Source organism: Grampus griseus, assembly GCF_964374135.1.
Source record: "Grampus griseus genome assembly, chromosome: 3".
NCBI lineage: Eukaryota > Metazoa > Chordata > Mammalia > Artiodactyla > Delphinidae > Grampus > Grampus griseus.
Genome location: NC_139019.1, coordinates 2,417,609 through 2,432,972, shown reverse-complemented (window position 1 = coordinate 2,432,972; position 15,364 = coordinate 2,417,609).

Genomic DNA, 15,364 nt, shown 5'->3' with positions numbered 1-15,364 from the left:
TGAATCCCAGATATCTGCATTCAATTACTTCTGTGTGTGGAAGGGAGAACTGGTCTAAAGTACGATTAGGTAATTAAGCAGCCTTCAGTGGGATGCACTCCCAGCTTCATAATTCTCAAATATCACCAGTGTGGGTGCCTGCTATGGACTGAAATTGTCCCCCCAAAATTCATGTGCAGTAGCCCTAGTCCCCAGTGTGGTGGTATCAGGAGATGGGCCTCTGGGGTGATTAGGTCATGAGGGTGGAGCCCTCATGGATGGGATTAGTGTCCTTATAAGAAAGGACATGAGAGGCCTGAGCTCTCTCTGCATCACGTGAGGACACAGCTAGAAGGTGGCTGTCTGCAAACCAGGAGGTGGGTCCCCACCGGGAACCGTAATCTTGGACTTCCTGTCCTTCAGAACTATGAGGAGTAAATGTCTGTTGTTTATGCCACTCAGTCTATAGTAGTTTTGTTATAGAAGCCCAAGCTGGCAAAGACTGCACCCCAGAGAACCAGGACTATCTTGGGGTCCTGCTCCACCATCCTCCTCTGTGTAGGGATTATCTCTGCCAGGGTGATACCCGTGGTGATCCAGAAACAGGACCCTGTGTTGTTTACTGATGTGACATTAGTAAACTTAGAAAAGTAAGGATTTTCTTAGTGGCAGTGGTACCAGGTCCTGTGTGGGTAAGAGGACAAATTCCTCCACTTACGCTTTTTTCCACTCCCCTCTCATCATAACTATTCCTAAATTCAATTTGTGTCGTTTATCTTTCCCTGTTGAATGTTTACATGTCAGTCCAGTTTTTTAAAACAGCATAAAAAATACACCAATAAACCAGTTTCCAGGAGGACTTCTTGAAATACATGTAGGACGTGCAATTACAGAGTTGTTGCACATCAGAAAAAGTTCCAAACACCAAACAGCTTGTGCAGCAGGCATAGGCCTCATTCAGGACTGTGATCCTCCCTGGCTGGGAACATGCACACGTGTGACCCAGTGGGCAGGGTGCCTGTGTTCTTGGAATTGTTTAAATGTTGCCCTGAACAAGCAACAACAATCATGTTTACCACATTTTGTTAAAAAAAAAAAAAGCTAAGTTTAATCTAATGGATCCCTGTAAACAGCCACTGGAAGAAAATTACTTTCTCAATTTTCACAGGAACCACCATGAAGCCTGGGGTGGGATGGCCATGTGTAGTGTGAGACCTCCCTTGATACAGGGGGATTTTCTCCTCTGGAAGGGGAAGAGCAGCTTGGGATTAGAAGGCATTGAGTTGTCCTCTTTGCTATGTCAGGCACAACATTGCTTTTGATAAGAACAGTAGAAGCATAAACTAGTTTACACAACCAAGGGTATATTTTGGTGCTGGTAAGTGAGAAGTCCTGGGGTGCATGGGCTTCAGGAACAGCTGGATCCAGGAACTCCAGCTGTGAACCAAGAGGCGCTGCCTCTTTCTCACTGTCTCCCAGATCTGTCTTCTTCTGCGATGCTTCATTCTCAGGTAAGATCTCCCACCTGTTGGAAAGCATTGCCCCCGACCCCTCCCAGATTGTATTTCTAGCATCTGCAGTGGTTCTAGAGTGTTCAGATCAGCCTGGGTCAGGTCGTGTGCATCCCTGAACCAGTCGCTCTGGTCAGGGAAATACAAATGGCCATGTGGAGTCATGCAGGAGTCAGACCCACTAGGAGTAGTGGGGCAATGGGTAGCAGGGGTAGCAGTCGTGGTGAGCTGAGTGATGGGCCTCCCAAGATGCCAGCCCTAGTTCCCGGAACCTGTGGGTATGTGGCCTCCCATGGCTAAAGGACTCTGCAGATATGGGTAAGTTAGGGACCTTGAGGTTGTACTAGGTTTTCTGGGTGGGTCCAATGTCATCTTAGGGCTCCCATAAGAGGGAGGCGGGGGTGTCAGAGTGAGAGAGACAAGACGTGAGGACAGAAGCAGAGGTCACAAAGGAGAGAAGATGCCAGGCTGCTGGCTTTGGAGAAGGAGGAGGGGCCGCAGACCAAGGAGTGTGGGCGCCCCTAGAACTTGGACAGGGCAGAAGATGAATTCTGCCCTCAAAGCCTCCAGAAGGAACGGGCCCTGCCAACAACTTGACTTTACCTTTTGAAACTGATTTGGGAATTCTAACCTCTGACTGTAAACTAACAAATGTGTGCCGTTCTAAGCCACGGGTCTGTGGTAACCTGTCACAGGAGCCACTGGCAATTAACACAGTAACAACATTAATGACCACGCCAGGTAACACGCTTGGAGAACTCACTCCGTGCCGAATACGCTTGTATAGACCGGGTTACTTGTCCAGTGACCCCACGGGGTAGGGCTCCAACTCATAGGTGAGGAAACAGGCACAGAGGGAGGGGGTGACATGCCCAGGGTCACACATTAATGTCCAGAGGCCACCCCCTCTGGAGGGGCGTTCACCGGATCAAGCTGTCTTGGGAGAGCAGGTGGCAGGGAGGTGGCCACACAGACCAGAGTGGACTTGCCTGACCGCCGCAGAGCAGCCTGGGCCGAGGCACAAGTCCGCTGCCAGACATCCTGGGCCCCGTGGGTTAGGAACAGAGGCTGCAGGAGCTGGACATGCACCTCAGGAAGGGCCAGAACAAAGGTGGTTATTAGCCGCCCTTCAGCTCAGCAGGCTCACCCCACATCTCGGGCACCGCGTTCAGAGCACGGCACCCACGAGCTCCATGTGCGAAGGGCACTCTAATTCTGCTGTGATGTGCAGAATCTTAAAATTCACTGGCTAAACTATTGTAAGAGAACCATAAAAGCATACAGCAGTCTCTTCGAGAAACTCGGTAGCTTGACAATGCGTATTTCCCCCAAATAAATGGGCACCATGTATGGGTGCCAGAACTGGCACAAGAGGAAACTCTCTTAAGAAAATCTAAACTTTTTCCTTGAATCCGTGTTGCCTAGAAGGGTTCTAGAAGCGCTTAGTCAATCTTGCACTCACCCAAATGAGAATTTCGCCAAATCCAAGTGCACGCTGCTCGGAGAGGTAAGGAAACAAAGGAAAGCTGAGCCTGGGTGGCCCTTAATCGTTCCATTTCCTTCTTTGCTACCACGGCATCTCGGCTCTCCAGCTGGAGGCCCCACCTCGTCTTCTGACGTTCTGGTAGTCGACGTCATTCAATAAGTTGTCGCTGCTCTGCAAGTGGTCAGCGAAGGTGAGGCACCAGGCTCTCTCTGCGCGTCCGTCATCCTAACATCCAGAATCCATATGCTGAGCCGTGCACCTTCTTAATGCAGAGTCTGTGCTTCTCAGAGGGAGTCTCCGCATCAGCGCTGCCCATGCCGCAGGGCTAGGGAAGCGCTGGTTGCCGAGCACGTGAACAGAAAGGAAACATCGTGATGCCGGCGGCTGTTTGCCACCGAGCCATGTTAACTCTGAAGCTGAAGATCACATAAAGCACCCCTGCCGATGCTCAGATCATCTCTGCAGTACGTGGGGGAGAGGCCTTCGAGAGTGTCACCTGAGATCCCAGGGGAGCTGTGGGTGTGGGGACACCTGTGCCACATCCCAGCACAAAGACCCCCCAGGCTCCCAGGGGATTGATTTTCTGATGTGCCTACCCTGATTTCTAGAAGGAAGTGTGGGACATGCAGAAGGATCGGTCACTGAACAAAAGCTACATCAGCTTCTAGACTAACGAGCAGAAGGGCCTCTTCTTGAGTTTTCACTAGACATGTGAACAGACATGTAGACATGCATCGTAGCCCGGGTTCCCGTGTGACACAGGCCACGGAGCCACTCTGGGTGCCGAGCCACACGTGGGCCCATGTGAGGCGGTGGGTCTGTGCTGGGCTCACGAGCGCGGGGCACCCTCACCTGGCAGTGCTCAGACCAGCTCCCCTACCTCCGCGTCTGCCCGCCGTGGTCACGGTCCTGGCAGTCCTTCCAAGGGTTGTGTTTTTATTCTCTAACAAATGCTCCAATTTACAGAAAATCATAACTCAAGTCCATGCAGACGTCGGCCCATTCCTCACAAGGAAAATTTATGGCCAACAGGCCTGGTGACACGGCTTGCGCAACACTTGAGGGATGATTTCAGAGGAAACACGGCCGAGCTCTGGCTCTGCGGCGCGGGAGAGGAATTCATTTATGAGTTCTGCCATAAGTGCTCTTTAAAATAATGTCAAGTGGCCTAAGTGCTCATTCAAAATGAATTTACTCCAACGAGAAAAGTGCCAGTGGGTTGAAACCACACACACGCACACACACGCACACGCATGTATATAAAAGCTTGGGGAAAGAGAGCCTCACAGCCTGAATATTGGCCGGATCTGGTGCTGTGTGTGTGTCTTTTTCAAAAAGCACAAAAAATAAGATTCTAACTGTAAGACCCATGAGGAAACTGCCTTTAGTTCGCTGAGAAAAGTCAATAACTCTGGGGAAGGATTAGCCGTCTGGAGCCTTGGTGTGCCTGTGGTTGGAATGGGAAGGTGAGTCAGGACTAGCCGGGTCTGGGCAAGCAGGCAGAATCTAGGAAGAAATCCACTCCTTTCTCCGGGGCACCGGCAGCACCTCCCTCACAGAGATGTGGGATTGTCACCTCATTCTGTTCTCCTTGCAGATTTGCAGCAAGTGGGTTCTGGCCCAAGAGGCCGGCCTGAGACCTGTCCCACCAGGGCCTTACAGGGTGAGGAGACAGGTCCCCAGAGGCATCGGGGTGGGCTTGTTCTTTTTTTCTGGAAGGTCTCTGCATGCGGTGAAGTGATGCATTGTTGCAGCCCAGCAGACTTGTTAGCCATTTTCCTCTCCTGAATTAAAAAATTGAATTATACACTCAGCCTCGTTACGGAACCTGTAAAGTTTATTAAAGTTTATCGACCATGTGTACACACGTCAGGATTTAGCTTCTGTGGCTGCTCTCAAGCTGGAACAGTGAATTAAGAGGCCACGGCTCGGGTGGACTCCAGCCGAGCTACAGGTAGCAAAAGTCTCCTTCAATTAGACATAATCATCACTCACAGTCAATAATTGTGCTAAAGGCTGCTTTCAAATCTGTGAGGGATTCGCATTTAATGTACTGATTCAGCTTGTCTGAGCCAAATTCACTGTGTACTGAAACCAAAGCAATTTAGTTCTTGCCTACGGCCCTTCTGGCAGTTCATCTAGAGCTCGCACTGTAAGGACTGTGAGATACAATTTAATCTGAGCCATCTGTGCAAAGACAGCCCCTCTCCTAAACGGAGAGAGACGCAGGGATGGCTAAGCTCTGGTTTTATGGGAAGAACCAGGCCTTATCTCACCCCTGAAAAATAAAGCATTTAAGATAGAGTAAAAAGCCAAATCAAAAAAAAATTTTTTTTTCCTTGGGTTTATGAAATGTACACAGCAGCTCGTAACAGCTTTCCTGCTCTGACCGGCAGAAGACACTTGAGCTGTGATCCCGGGATGAACCACTTAAGGATATTACGCTTATCACTGGCTGCAGCTGACGGAGGAGATCTTTATTAAATATGAAAGGGAAATGGTTGGTTCTTTGTGAGTTTGCAGAAATATTGAAATGCCTTTATGCACGTTTCTTGCCTTGTGGTCCTGGAAAACGGCTGTAATATTTATCGTCCACCTCGGGCCTCTTCCGGTGGGTCGCGCCCTGGATGGCATCTGAAAGACAAGGCTGGCCTCTGTTTATCTTACAGCCCCGTCCATGGTATTTTGAGGCTTTCCTGACAGTGTTAAAATAATCAGCCAGTTGGTTCCTGGGCCGTGTGACTGAACGTGCCATCGCTCCAAGCAGGCCCTGTTGTTGAGTTGCAACTCTCGTTACTGCGTGAAGACTGTTTTGTTGTTTTTCAAGTGGGATGTGACCACAGAAATACTTAAAATGACACATACACAGAGCGGAGTTGGTATGGCTTGGGAGCTTGGTCTACTAGGGTCATAAAGGGAAATTTGGACGGATTTTGGAAGTGCATCTAGGTCCTCCTAGAACAGCGGAGTCTGTGGGACAAATCAAATCGCACGTGGACTCAGAGGACAAGCCAGGGTCCCTTGGACATGGCCTGGTGAGGTCATCTGCAGTGGAAAGAGCTCTGGGCAGTGTGGGGACGGCAGGGACGACAGGGCAGGACAGATGCTAGGTGGACACAGCCCAGAGTCGGAGGAAGGTGTGGCCATTTTCTGGTTCACGGGATCCAGTGCAAGGTCCTGGCGGACGAAGCACGTTTGCCATGCTTAAACTTAAACTCCTCACTTCACCCAGTGAAGCGTCACGTGGATGAGCGGACGATAATGAAGCCAGAGACAAGATCCCTCGTCAATGCAGAGGGAGGGACCCTCTGTGTGGAGAACTCGGGCAGGATCCCAGGCGCAGCAGTGCGGTCTCCCAAGGGGCCTGGGCAAAGCGGGGACACTTGGGGCACTCGAGTACAAAGGAGGTGGTGGGATGGGTCCAGCGCCCACTGGCACCACCCCTACTGTCGTCAGGAGTAGACATCACTAGGCTGGTGATACCCTGTCGTGTTCCAGCTGACATTCCAGAGCAACGTCTGTGCATCATCTCACTGACGGACCTGACAGCCTGTAAACTGGGACAGTTCACAGACTGGGAAACAGGTTGAGGCTGAGACAGGCCAGGGGACGTCTTCCAGGTGATCGGTGGACACAGGACTAGATTCAGATCAGGAGAGCTCAGGATTCAGTGCAGTGGGACAGAAGGGACTGGCTTCTAGGGACCCCAAGCCCTCTCATCAATGCTCTGGGTGTAAACGCTAAGGGAAACAGTGGCTCTCAGCTTAGTGCTGGGGTCCAGCCCCTCATACAGCCATAGCCAGGATTCAGTTGTGGGAGTACTTCCATCCCGGTTAATAAACACACACCGCTCAGCACAGAACACACACACACAGGCACACACAGATACACACATAAACATACAGGCACAGGTGCATATCACACACATGCACACATATAAAGGCACACATACCCATATATAAACACACATGCACACGTACACATAAACATACGGACACATATATACATACATGTATGTATCACACATGCATATCACACATGTGCACACATATACAGACACCCATGTACAAGCATACATACACATGCACAGACACACAGACACACATAAACATACAGGCACACGTGCATATCACACATGCACACATATACAGACACATACACATGTATAAACATACATAAACACACATGCACAGCAACACATGCACAAACATACTGACACACATATGCATGCACACATATGCATCACACACATAAACATGCACACGCACACAAGATACAGGCACACATATGTAAGCATACATGCACATGCATGCACACACATGCACGGGCACAGACACACATAAACATACAGGCGCGCGTGCATATCACACACATGCACACATATACAGACACCCATATAAACATACACATCCATACGTAAACACACATGCACAGTACACACATGCCTAAACATATAGGCACACATGTATAAACATACGTACACATTCATAAACACACACATGCACGGACATACACACACACTGATGACTTCTCCAGCCCCACACCCCACACAAGCCCCGTGTCCCATCCTCCAGAGGATGCTGCTTTGAGCCCATTCCGTCCAGTGCTGGAGCCTCACTGTCTGCCCAGCCCTCTCCACAGCTGTGCCCCTGCCCCCACTGTCCCTTCCGCCACATCCGCATGGGTGAACACGCCCCTCACTGCTCATGTGCGAATCCTTCCAGCCAGAGATGGACAGTCCTGTCGCTTCATGTGCTGGACCATAGTTCTCCTGGCAGCTCCGTGCAAGGAAAGAACAGAAGTTCAAACCGGCAAATCCAAAGTTCCCTGAAAATCTGATTTACACTCAGCAAAGCATTGTCCATCATGATGCGCTCTCTGGCCTCTACTAATTTTTATTGCAGGGTTCATTTTGGTCGTTAGTTGCTCATTTTAAGAGCCAGGGACAGTGGTTGCAAGGCAGTGCATGGAAAGTATCACCCCAACTTCCTTATTAACTTCATTTTTCTTTATATGGGTTTTATGAATCCGGCAATAACATGCAATCTTCAGACAATTTCCTGGGCAGTTAATGAGCAGATGGGGAACTCCGTTTTCAAAAGTAAAACTAGCAGCCCTGAATACTTGATCCAATCCAAGACTTTAAACATTTTGCACAAGATGCATGTAACATATTTCACAATCCTGTTCTCTTAATATTTTCTACATTTTTGACATCTGAAATCACACTCAGTTAAAAACAAGACAGAAGCAGATTTCTAGAAGAGCCTGCAAACAAGTTATTATGTTTACTACTTATGACCGTCCCTCTAAGACCTGCAACCAAGATACGTTTTTCTAAAAATATGAAAGAGAGAAATGCAGGATCAAAAATATATGCATATATACGTGCACGTACTTATGTAGATACACATAGATACATAGAAGTTCCCATAGTTTTTAAATGTCTGGCTTGGGTTTGAGACCTGAAGATTAAAACAGATCTGTGTGTTTAGAACCCACGACAGCCGATTCACAGCAACGTCTGAACGGCATGCTGCGGGAGCTTCAGACACCAACGTTGAGGATGATGGGGAGAGCTACCTGCAAGTGGATGTTTTAAAAAGAGAAACAAAACCATTGGAGCATAAAAGTGATGCTGTCCACAAATTCCACCAAATCATGTTACTCTCGCAAAGGGGCCTGTGATGGAACAAACTATGAGAACAGTCAGAACATGGTGTATCATATTTTAGATCTTGTAAACTTTACCAGCTGGCTGTGTTTCTTATCAGGTGTTCAGCCTTTACAAGGAGATCTATTTATTTGGTGCACATTGCAAAGCAGTGAGTCCTCGTTGGAAACATAAAGCTTAGGTGGGGAAGTGCCCTGACTGTAGCTCCCTCAACAGGATAAGTTGCCTGGACCGTGTTGGTCCAAGTGATGCCCAAACAGCCAAACCAGTTGTTAGACGTTATGTCACCAGGATTCAGTCCTCACCCAGGCAGACATTGGTGTGTCAGCGGAACGAGCTTTGCAGGCAGCCTGCTGGGGCTGAAGGCCACCCCTGCCACCACAGACCCAGGCTGCTCTGCATGGCACCCACTTGGGAAGGGTGCAGGGTACCAGGGACACTGCTGTCTCTCTGAAGGCAATGAGGGTTTGAATTCCTAGTTACTTCACCCAAGCAGGGCATGTGCAATCAGAATTAAAACAAACATAAAAATCTCTGATGCCAGCTTTCAATTATACGGTAAAAACGTCTGCTGCTTGCACAGCCCTCACCTCCGCAGAAGGCTTGCTTGGCATCTTATTCACTCTGGAAGCAAGACCTTCCAGCAGTTGGGGGATCATCGTCTCATGGGAGTGCTTGCCTTCAAGCCCCAGCCTATGTCTCCCCTTGGCCAGAGAGCAAGCCAGCCTACGTTCCTCAAAATATGGTGGTTATAACTCAGCAATCCCACTACTGGGCATATACCCTGAAGAAACCATAATTCAAAAAGAGTCATGTACCCTAATGTTCATTGCAGCTCTATTTACAACAGCCAGGACATGGAAGCAACCTAAGCGTCCATCCACAGATGAATGGGTAAATATTACTCAGCCATAAAAAGAGATGAAATTGGGTCATTTGTAGAGGCGAGGATGGACCTAGAGACTGTCATACAGAGTGAAGTAAGTCAGAAAGAGAAAAACAAATATTGTATATTAACGCATATATGTTGAATCTAGAAAAATCGTACAGATGAACCTATTTGCAGGGCAGGAATAGAGACGCAGACGTAGAGAACAGACGTGTGGACACAGGAGTAAAGGGGAGGGTGGGACGAGTTGGGAGATTAGGATTGACAAGTATACACTACCATGTGTAAAATAGATAGCTAGTTGGAACCTGCTGTACAGCACAGGAAGCTCAGCTTGGTGCTCTGTGGTGATTTAGAGGGGTCGGTGGGGGGGGAGGGATGTCCAAGAGGGAGGGGATATATGTATACATATAGCTGATTCACCTCTTTGTACAGCAGAAACTAACACAACACTATAAAGCAACTGTATCCCAATTTAAAAATATATAGTGGTTCGTGCCCAGAGGAGGGGACGTCCCCAGGGGAGGGACGGAGAGAGAGGGCATCCATCTCCCCCAAGAAGAAAATATTTCCACTCTTCCAAAATCAAGTTCCTGGGAGCTCAGAGTCCAGGTAATCCACACAGTACATGTGGGATAAATTTAGGGGAATACATACATGGATTAATTCATGCATGGGTGGATTTTTTTTTTAATGCTATTGAGCCACTCATGATTCTCTTTTGTGCTTCAGAAAATTTGAGGAATGGCTCTATGGCACACATTGTGTGCATATAGTTGGGTGGGCGATGGTTTCCATAACTGCAGTGGTAAATCACCCAAGAGTTTTGAGGGTGTGAGGATGTTAAAAGATGCTCTGATTGACTGTTTCTCAGAGTTATTGGGGGTTCCTACTCACCAATTTGCAGGTGTTTGTTTCATCAAAACAATACATGACACATGAGCTCTATTTCCATGCATTTTGTTTCAATTATCTTTTTATGATTAATTTCTTTATTAATGGTTTACTTCACTTTTTATATGGGAGCCCCCCTGTGGCGAAAAACATCCCTGTAAGGTGGCAGGCACGTGGGCCACTCACTGGAGGCCACCTTGCTACTTCAGAGGTGGATGTTGAAATGATTTTGTCGTATAAATCCTTTGAGAGATGTTTTGTTGTTGTTTCTGCCAGCATCACAACATAATTAATATTTAGCTGCAATGTCTGATGGTGGTTGTGTGCTTACCCTCTAGACGTATTTTAAATACAGTGATACAGAGGCCGTGCCCTGCGTCCCAGGAAGCGTGTCATGGTAGTGATTTTTGCTGCTCTGTTTAGCTTCCTAGGAAGGGACAATTTACTTCACTTTTACAGGAATAAAAGAATTACACCACCCACTGGGTAAATCTAAGCTGTAGGGGCCAAGTTTATTTGCTTAGCTGGGAATGTGCATGGGAATAAAACTCATTTGATAAGTGCATTTTTAAAACTGAGCTGTCTCTGCCGCACCCATGTTTGCTTGCTTTGAAAGCACCATTGTTTGACCGTGACTATTGCACACATATGTAAAAAGATTCTTTTTTTCATTTTTCATTTTTCATTTTTACTATAGGACAGTTGTCTTACTGAAAACAACAGTGTCAAGAGTAAAATCCACCTGCTGCTGTTTGTTTTAATGGAAGACAATGCATATTTTAGAAAAGTTATCCTAATATTTCTCTCTTTAGTTTTATGGTTATTTAACTTGTTTTGTGAATAAAAGATAATCACACGCAGGCAAGAATGTCATCCAGAATGAGACTGCTAATTTTGAGGGTTAAGGTGCTTTTTTTCCGTAATACGTAGCATCTCTGGTCTGGCTTGTAGAAGAGGCTTTGACAATAAGAGTTTGAATAGGTTAATGGAAAAAGGAAATGAAAAGATAATGAGATAGGTGTGGACGCTCCCACCTCATCGGAGAGGAGGCCGAAAGCCCAGCTCACCAACATACTTTAAGAAAAATGTTTTCATTAAGAAAATGCATACGAATATTTTATTTAAATGCTCTAATTGCTACAGAACATTGGAAAATACCATCCAAATGAACCGTTCGTTAAAAATAGTGACGTCCATTCATATTTATGAAGCGATTAAGTGTAGCTTTTCCGATCCAGAAAAAAGAAGGAATGGCTGGAGGAATACTGAGGAAGAAAGAGAGAAAAGGTGAGCACTCACTCACGGCCCGGGTAGCGAGCTGGACACGGAATGCACATCGGGTCCGGACTATGCATGTGCGGGTGTGAGGTCTGGTCCTGCCTGTGTCATCAGCTGCAGCGTCTTTGCCCGGCTCATTTCCGTGCTGCCCCACAATAGCACCGACGGCATCCGGCAGCCCTGAGAGCGGGAAGCACCGACCTTTGGGTTGACTATAATTGGAGCCTTCTCTAATTAGGGAAAATATCAGGTGACTCTAATATGCAGCAAGATCATTATCATTAGGTCAGCAGCTAACTAATTGATATTTGTGTAGCATAGGATTTTGGATTACAATACATTCAGTTTAGAAAAACAAACCACGGGGACCTGGGAAACCAAATTGCATCATTCGGGGCGTTGCTGCCTGTACTATTAAGGTTTATCTACAGGGTTTTCGTGTTTTAAGAACCAGCTCATAATGAGGGCGGGTGTTTTGTCAATTCCACATCTCGCCTCGGCCATTAGGTAATCCTAGAGGTGGAACCAGATCTGAGGTATCCTACCAGCCCTTGGGTTTTTGGAAAGTTCTCAGGGGTGACAAGGCAATTAAGCTTGCGCTTTGCTGTGTTTCTTCAGCACATTGTTTCATGGCAGGCAACTATGGAATCACTATTTCAAACCTGAAATGTCAGATAAAAATTATTCACTGTATTTTCTCAGTTTAGGTCAAATTTCTAGCTTGTCATTTACCAACGTTTGGATGCAAGGTGAGTCTCCTTTATTGTCATTTGATGTGGAAAACTGTTGAGTTTGTGAAAAGGAGAAAAAGAGACTTAGATTATGACTACCCAGCCCCCTTCTGCTCAGACTGTGAGGTGGGGAGGGGGGATGGTTAGTGGGCATGGGAATTGGGGACATTAATTGATTTGGGTGTGACAACATCAGGGCAGCTACAAACAATACCCCATATTTGGTTGCATAATTTTAAGGAGACAGTTTGACCTGGTGGTCATCATGGACTGTTGGATTTCTCACTCTGCTTATCCATATATGGCTCATTCCAGCCCCCAAACACCCAGAAACATGTTATATTGTGTGTTTTTTAATTAATTCATTTATCTTATTTATTTTTGGTGTGCTGGACCTTTGTTGCCGCACGCAGGCTTTCTCTACTCTTCACTGCTGTTTGCGGGCTTCTCCTTGCGGTGGCTTCTCTTCTTGCGGAGCACGGGTTCTAGGCGTGTGGGCTTCAGTAGTTGTGATGCATGGGCTCGGTAGTTCTGGCGCATGGGCTTAGTTGCTCCGCGGCATGTGGGATCTTCCTGGACCAGGGATCAAACCCGTGTCCCCTGCATTGGCAGGCGGATTCTTAACCACTGTGCCACCAGGGAAGTCCCTATATTGTGTTTTAATATGTTGTTTATTCAATAAATATCTACTGGAAGCATACTACACAATGGATGGCAGAAACACAGGGGTGAAAGAGACAGACACTCAAGTAACCTCACAGACCCCTGAGCCTAAAGGAGACGAGAGATACTACAAGAGTCACCCAACAGCTGGGTATTAGGGTCCAGGAGATCTGGGATTCAGTGGTCCAGGAAATGAGTCTCTACTCTCATGGAGAGAGCGGAGGATTCTGCCTGGGGAAGGGATATTTGAACTAAGATCTGAAAAAGAAGTAAATAGTGAGCCAGAGGAAAGAGAGTGAATGGTCAGCGTGAGATGGGGGTGCTCTGGGGTGAGCCCCAATTCATCTGCCCAACCCTGATCTCTCCTTCAAGCTTCAGATTAAAAACCTTACTCTCCCTTGATACCCGCATTGAGTTCCTGAAGGAAAACCAAAGCTTAGTATGTATAAAATAGATCACTGAGTGCTGTTTGCTGAGAGCCCCACAATCCCACTGATGGCTGAAGTACTGACACCTGGGATTCTCCTTTCCATCTTCTATCCAACCCAACCATCAGCAAGTCCTGTACGGTCTTCCTCCACCATGTGTTCCACACTGTCTCTTTCCTTCTCTGCACTTCCATCTTTGCCCACACCGGCCACATCTCACCTGGGATGCTATAAGTGCATCTCCATCATTCCATCTCAGAGCAACCAGAAGCATCTTTCTAAAATGTACATCCGTTCATGTGAGTCTTCTGAGTATAATGTCTCCTGGGCCACTACACACCTATGAGGATGGCTAATCCTCATATTTCTCCAAAATGCTGACAGCACCAAACGCTGACAAGGATATGGAGCAACAGGAACTCTTGTCACTGCTGGTAAGAATGCAAAATGGTGCAGCCACTTTGGAAGACACTTTGGTGGTTTCCTGCAAAACTAAACATACTCTTACCGTATAATCGAGTGATCACACTGATTGGTATTCACCCAAATGAGTTAAAAACTTATGACCACACTAAACCCTGTACATGAATAGGTACAGCACCTTAATCTGTAATTGCCAAAACTGTGGAAGGATGAGATGTCTTTCAGTAGGTGAACGGACACGTGAACTGTGGTCCATCCAGAAAATTGAATATTACTCAGCTAGAAATGAGCTACGAAGTTATGAAAAGAACCATAAATGCATATTGATAAGTGAAAGAAACCAGTCTGAAGAGGCTCCATACTGCGTGGTTCCAACGCTGTGACATTCTGGAAAAGGCAAAACAGTAGAAAGATCAGTGGTTGCCAGGGGTTGAGGGAAAGGAGGGAGGGATGAGGAGGTGGAGCACAGGAGGTTTTTAGGGCAGCAAAGCTACTCTGTGTGACACTATGATCGTGGATACATGTCATCATACGTTTGTCCAAACCCAGAGAATGTAGAGCACAGAATGAGCCCTTACATAATCTATGGACTTCAGTTAATAACACTGTATTGATATTGGTTCCTCAACTGTAATAAATGTACCACACTAAGACAACATGTTAATAATGGGGGAAAAATATGTGTGTGTGTGTGCATGTGTGTGTATGTGTATACATGAGTGTATGTGTGTGCATATTTGTGTGCATGCATACATGTGTGTGCATGTGTGCATATGTATCTATGTGTGCATGTGTACGTGTATGAGTTTGTGTGTGTACGTGTGCATGTGTGGTTTCTGTGTGCGTGCGTGTGTGTGCGGGGCTGGGTAAGGGAGTATATGAGAGCTTGCTGTGCTTCTCACTCACTTTTTCTGTCAACCCAAACTGCACTAAAAGAGTCTATTAAAGGAAACATGCCTACCAGATTTCCTGTCCTGCACAGGATGGACTCTGAAGGCTTCACTCACCGTGGCCACAAGGCCTTGTGTCATCTGTTCCCTCAGTGACCAACGGTCCCCTCAGGACGTTTCTCCAGGTACAATGACTGACCTTACTCCTCACCCAAGACTTTGGCCGGGCCTTCCCTCTTCCACACCTTTTGTGGCTGACACTGCTATGGGCTCAATGTTTGTCTCTCCTCCCAAATTCATGTGTTGAAACCTAATCCCCAGTATGATGGTTTGTGGAGATGGGGACTTTGGGGGGTGACCAGGTGGTGAGTGTGGAACCCTCGTGAATGGAATCATTGCCCTCTGAGGAGAGACATGAGACAGCTTGCTTCCCTCTCTCTCTGCCACGGGAAGATGCAGCAGGAAAGCAGCAATCTGTAAACCAGGAAGAGAGTCCTCAGCAGAACCCAACCCCGCTA